Consider the following 6000-nt stretch of genomic DNA (forward strand, 5'->3'; position numbering starts at 1 on the left):
AGAGGTTTAGATTAATGTAGATGATTAAAGAACAAGGTATTCATGGGTTGATTGTGTTGAGATCTGGAGTTGCATTCTTAGCACATCCCTTTTTTTGCTGTGATTCATTCCTTATGGTTTGATTGTTCCTTCTTGTAGATATTTGTAGCTGGGTTACATTCTCATTTTTTAAAACATTTAAATAGTAGGGTAATTATAGCTCTTGTTGGGTGTATTTGATTTCCAAACAGATATTTTGTTTTCAAGAACAGGTAGTTTCCTCCACAAAATTGCAAGTATAGTCCAAGAAGGAAGCCAGGTGAGAAATATTCTGAGAAGTCAAAAGAAACATTAAACTTTTGTTAAGAAGTTAGTATGTAGTAATGGGGCACAGAGGCAAATGCAAAGAAAGAATTTTACAAGTAGGACTGTGAATCTAATGAAAGACTTGTCCTGTAGTGGTGAATCTGAACCAGAGGAAGAAATAGTAAGGATGTAATAGTGAGACATCCTTACTAATACTAATAAAATAGTAGTAGTAAGGTGTAAAACAATTATACTATCTGTGCCAAGAAAAAGACTAGCATAGAGAAGTCTGGTGAGTTCTCCCAACCAAGGCCTATGGACCCCACAGCCCACGGGTTTTGGGCAGATTAAGTAATATTCAACGTCATGTTGGAGTTCTGGGATAGAAACCAAGAGATGTGGGAACATAAGAAGTGTTTTGACTTCTCTTCCAGTTGAGGATTAAACCTTTGAAAGAGGGAGACTATTGAGAAGAGAATAGCTTCCTACGTAAAGACTCAAATAAAATAACTGGGATTTCTCAGCCAGTTTTATTTTAGTACATTTTATTGTAGCATCTTAGAATAGTATTTTTAAACACTTAAAGGAAAAGAAATCTGAATCTAAATATTTTTATTAGGATCAATTGTCATTCAAATATTAGGTGTAATAAAAATATCATGAGGCATGCATACTGATATGTACAAAGACCTACACTCAGAACATCCTTGGAGGAAGTTCTCAAAAAGGAAAAGAAGCAAATAAACAAGAAGTCATGAAAGTGACAGTTTGGGAAAGATTGTTGTTGTTTAAATAAATACACTAATAACTTTTCTAAAGCTAGGACCTAAGTAAAGAAAAAAAGAGATGGTATAACCATAATAACCAATATCAACCTGATTAGGGTGGAAGATGAGAGAAAGGCTGTGAGATTATGCTGAGGTACATCCCTTATCATAAGGAAAGCATAGGTATCAGAAAAAGCAATGAGGGAAAGTCAACATGAGTGTGAGTCCTGATGGAAATTGCAATATGAATAACATTGTAAAGTCTGTAATTTTTAAACCATTAGAAGAAAACATGATCTCTACAATGGAAAGCAGAAATGGAGAAAAAAGCAGCAAAAAGAAGTACAGTAAAACAAAGTATGAAATAAGAGAGTAAAACCAAATTCTAATATGCAGATTTAAAAATTTTAATGAGTTAAACTCACCCATTGAAAGACAGAGATTCTCAGATTTTAAAAAAGTTCCAATATACTGTCTATAATAGACAAAGCTAAAATTAAAAAATGATAGAGAGATTTGAAGTAAAAGGATAGAATAAAATGTACAAAGCAAATGTGAACCACAAGAAAGAGTATTAGTTACAATAATAGACAAAAGAGAATTTTTCACAGAAAAACTATAATAAAGGATAAAGGGAAAAATAAAAAAAGATATATATCATAAACTTATATCAGGAAAAACCTGGCAGGAACACAGAGAGAAACAATATTAGTTAAAGATTTTATCACACCACTCTCAGAAATAAATAGATAAATAAAGAACAAAATGAAACAGGTATGAAATACCTAAATGACCCAATTAATTAATAAGATTGAGCTACAAGACATGTATATATAATTCTATAATCAAATGATTTTTCTACACTCAAAAAATAGAAGTTCTCTTTCTGGTTCGTGCAAAAGATTTGTAAAAATGGATGATGTATTAAAATACAAAGGCCATCTCAATACATTTCAAAGTTCCTTAGCACACAGAGTATACTAATCTGATCATATACTGATAATAATGTAAGGAAATTATAAATAAATAATGAAAGCAAAGCCAAAAGCTACCATATGGTCGGAAACTGAAAAACAGGTATTACTAACTAACCACTCAGTTTAAAAGAAAATCATAGGGGACATGGAAGATGGTAGCATAGAGAGGAATGGAAGTTAGTTAGCCCCCCTGGAGCAACTAATAAACAATCAGGAACAACTGGTAAATGATCTGGAATAACTGCTAGGGGACAAGCATGACTGTCCACACATTGTGCACTGACTTGGATTGGGAGGAATGCCTGAGACTGCAGTGTGGAATCTGTGAGTAGAAGCTGCGTGCCCAAGCTGGGAACCCCCTTCCCCCACGGCAGCCCGAACTGCAGGCCTTGCTGTGATAGAGAGCACCCAGAATATGCCTCAGTCCAGCTCCAACTGGGGTTTTAACTGGCAAATGTGGACTGCTCAATGCAAGCTACAAATCCCCAGCAAGCAGACAGAGGCTTTTAGTGACAACTGCCCTTGAAGAGCAAGGGGACATCTGTATCCTGGGAGGGGGAGCCCAGAGGATGGGGTGCTATCTCTGGCCAATGGGTGAAACTGGGGGCCATGGACTGGTGCTGAAAGGAGGCTTTTTGTCCCCTTTTCTCTCTCTCTCAACCTCAGTGGAGAAAGCCTCAGCCATTTTCAGCTCGCGGCACTCTGACCCAGTCAAGGATGGAAATAGCAGAGTCAGAGAAACAAAGAACCTATTTAAATGCAGATGATAACTCCATAGGGGGTGTATCTTCCTGTGCCAGTTTGAATGTACTATGTCCCCAAAACACCATTAACTATGATGTAATCTTGTGTGGTTACACATATTAGTGTTGATTAGATTGGAATTCTTTGAGTGTTTCCATGGAGATGCAACACACTCAACTGTAGGTGATGACTCTGATTGGATGGTTTCCATGGAGGTGTGGTCCCACCCATTCAGTGTGGGCCTTGATTAGTTTACTGGAGCACTATATAAGCTCAGACAGAAGGAGCGAGCTTACTACAGCCGAAAGGGACATTTTGAAGAATGCACAGAAGCTGAGAGAGTAGCTGCAGGTGAGGGACTGTTTGAAGACGGCCGTTGAAAGCAGACTCTTGCTCCGGAGAAGCTAAGAGAGGACAAACACCCCAAGTGCAACTAAGAGTGATATTTTTGAGGAACTGCAGCCTAGAGAGGAACGTCCTGGGAGAAAGCCATTTTGAAACCAGAACTTGGAGCAGACACCAGCCACGTGCCTTCCCAGCTAACAGAGGTTTTCCAGACACCATTGCCCATCCTCCAGTGAAGGTACCCGATTGCTGATGTGTTACCTTGGACACTTTATGACCTTAAGGCTGTAACTGTGTAACCAGATAAACCCCTTTTATAAAAGCCAATCCATCTCCGATGTTTTGCATTCTGGCATCATTAGCAAACTAGAACAATTTCTGAACAGCTTTTCTGCCCACAAAATCTGCAATATAGGACAGCATTAAAGAACAATGATAACTTTGCCACCAACTTCAAGGAAATACTGAATTCAGAGATTTGCAAGTTGTGTGTATACATAACGTGTAAATAACACACAATAAGAATAGAATAATAGCAGAAATAATAGGCTGCATATTCTATACCCACTTTAAGATCCCTGCAAATTTTTAGAAAGAGGTTTAGATTAATGTAGATGATTTCTTCAATAAAGAACAAGGTATTCATGGGTTGACTGTGTTGAGACCTGGAGTTGCATTCTTAGCACATCCCTTTTTTTTTTGCTGTGATTCATTCCTTATGGTTTGGTTGTTCCTTCTTGTAGATATTTGTTGCTGGGTTGCATTCTCATTTTTTAAAACATTTAAATAGTAGGGTAATTATAGCTCTTGTTGGGTGTATTTGATTTCCAAACAGACATTTTGTTTTCAAGAACAGGTAGTTTCCTCCACAAAATTGCAAGTATAGTCCAAGAAGGAAGCCAGGTGAGAAATATTCTGAGAAGTCAAAAGAAACATTAAACTGTTGTTAAGAAGTTAGTATGTAGTAATGGGGCACAGAGGCAAATGCAAAGAAAGAATTTTACAAGTAGGACTGTGAATCTAATGAAAGACTTGTCCTGTAGTGGTGAATCTGAACCAGAGGAAGAAATAGTAAGGATGTAATAGTGAGACATCCTTACTAATACTAATAAAATAGTAGTAGTAAGGTGTAAAACAATTATACTATCTGTGCCAAGAAAAAGACTAGCATAGAGAAGTCTGGTGAGTTCTCCCAACCAAGGCCTATGGACCCCACAGCCCACGGGTTTTGGGCAGATTAAGTAATATTCAACGTCATGTTGGAGTTCTGGGATAGAAACCAAGAGATGTGGGAACATAAGAAGTGTTTTGACTTCTCTTCCAGTTGAGGATTAAACCTTTGAAAGAGGGAGACTATTGAGAAGAGAATAGCTTCCTACGTAAAGACTCAAATAAAATAACTGGGATTTCTCAGCCAGTTTTATTTTAGTACATTTTATTGTAGCATCTTAGAATAGTATTTTTAAACACTTACAGGAAAAGAAATCTGAATCTAAATATTTTTATTAGGATCAATTGTCATTCAAATATTAGGTGTAATAAAAATATCATGAGGCATGCATACTGATATGTACAAAGACCTACACTCAGAACATCCTTGGAGGAAGTTCTCAAAAAGGAAAAGCAAATAAACAAGAAGTCATGAAAGTGACAGTTTGGGAAAGATTGTTGTTGTCTAAATAAATACACTAATAACTTTTCTAAAGCTAGGACCTAAGTAAAGAAAAAAAGAGATGGTATAACCATAATAACCAATATCAACCTGATTAGGGTGGAAGACGAGAGAAAGGCTATGAGACTCTGCTGAAGTACATCCCTTCGCAGAAGGGAAGCATAGGTATCAGAAAAAGCAATGAGGGAAAGTCAACATGAGTGTGAGTCCTAATGGAAATTGCAACATGAATAACATTGTAAAGTCTGTAATTTTTAAACCATTAGAAGAAAACATGATCTCTACAATGGAAAGCAGAAATGGAGAAAAAAGCAGCAAAAAAGGGTTCAGTAAAAGCAAAGTATGAAATAAGAGAGCAAAACCAAGTTCTAATGTATGCAGATTTAAGATTTTTAATGAGTTAAACTCACTAACTGAAAGACAGAGATTCTCAGATTTTAAAAAAGTTCCAACAATATACTGTCTATAATAGACAAAGCTAAAATTTAAAAAATCATAGAGAGATTTGAAGTAAAAGGATAGAAAAAAATGTACAAAGTAAATGTGAACCACAAGAAAGAGTATTGGTTGCAATAATAGACAAAAGAGAATTTTTAACAGAAAAACTATAATAAAGGATAAAGGGAAAAGTAAACAAAGATATATCATAAACTTATATCAGAAAAAACCTGGCAGGAAAACAGAGAGAAACAATTTTAGTTAAAGATTTTGGAACTCCACTCTCAGAAACGAATAGATACTTCAGGAACAAAATGAAACAGGTATGAAATACCTAAAGGACCCAATTAACAAGATTGAGCTACAAGACATATATATACAATTCTACAGTCAAAGGATTGTTCTATAATCAAAAAAATACAAGTTCTCTTTCTGGTTCATGCAAAAGGTTTGTAAAAATGGATGACGTATTAAATCACAAAAGACACCTCAATACATTTCAAAGTTCCTTAGTATACAGAGTGTACTAATCTGATCATATACTGATAATTATGTAATGAAATTATAAATAAATAATGAAAACAAAAACAAAAGTTACCATATGGTTGGAAACTGAAAAACAGGTATTACTAAATAACCACTCAGTTTAAAAGAAAATCATAGATATGGGCTTGAAGATTGAGGAGTGGTGAGGTGTACGTTTTAGTTACTCCTCCAGGGCAGTAGGTAGAAAGTCAGGAACAGCGTGGACTGGACTCCACAGAGCAATCTG

This window comes from Choloepus didactylus, chromosome 1 (assembly GCF_015220235.1).
Source record: "Choloepus didactylus isolate mChoDid1 chromosome 1, mChoDid1.pri, whole genome shotgun sequence".
Classification (NCBI taxonomy): Eukaryota; Metazoa; Chordata; class Mammalia; order Pilosa; family Megalonychidae; genus Choloepus; species Choloepus didactylus.